Source organism: Pygoscelis adeliae, unplaced genomic scaffold, assembly GCF_000699105.1.
Source record: "Pygoscelis adeliae isolate BGI_AS28 unplaced genomic scaffold, ASM69910v1 Scaffold348, whole genome shotgun sequence".
In the NCBI taxonomy this organism is placed as follows: domain Eukaryota; kingdom Metazoa; phylum Chordata; class Aves; order Sphenisciformes; family Spheniscidae; genus Pygoscelis; species Pygoscelis adeliae.
Genome location: NW_008825307.1, coordinates 421,794 through 422,331, shown reverse-complemented (window position 1 = coordinate 422,331; position 538 = coordinate 421,794).

The window sequence follows — 538 nt, the reverse complement described above, 5'->3', positions numbered from 1 at the left end:
CGGGGACGTGCGGCGGCGGTACCCCAAGTACCTGAGCGACTTCAGGGATGCACTGAACCCCCAGTGCATTGCGGCCGTCATCTTCATCTACTTCGCCGCGCTGTCACCGGCCATCACCTTCGGAGGACTGCTGGGTGAGTGCCGGGGGGCATGGCACTGCACGGGGGGGGCTGGAGCGGGGCACTGCATGGGGGCACTGCACGTGTGGGTGCTGTGTGCTGCCCCGCGCATGCACTGCAGGAGGGAGCAGGTAGGAGCTGCCATTGGCTGTGACGCCGGGGGCGAAGGCCCCTGTCCCGCCAGGTGTGCCTGAGCCTGTCCTGCCCGCAGGGGAGAAGACGCAGGACCTGATTGGGGTGTCTGAGCTGATCATCTCCACGTCGCTGCAGGGTGTGCTTTTCTGCCTGCTGGGCGCCCAGCCCCTGCTTGTCATCGGCTTCTCGGGGCCCCTGCTCGTCTTCGAGGAGGCTTTCTTCACGGTGAGAGTGGGGCGAGTCTCCGTGGGCAGGAGCAGGGTGGGGGGACATTCCTGGGTGCC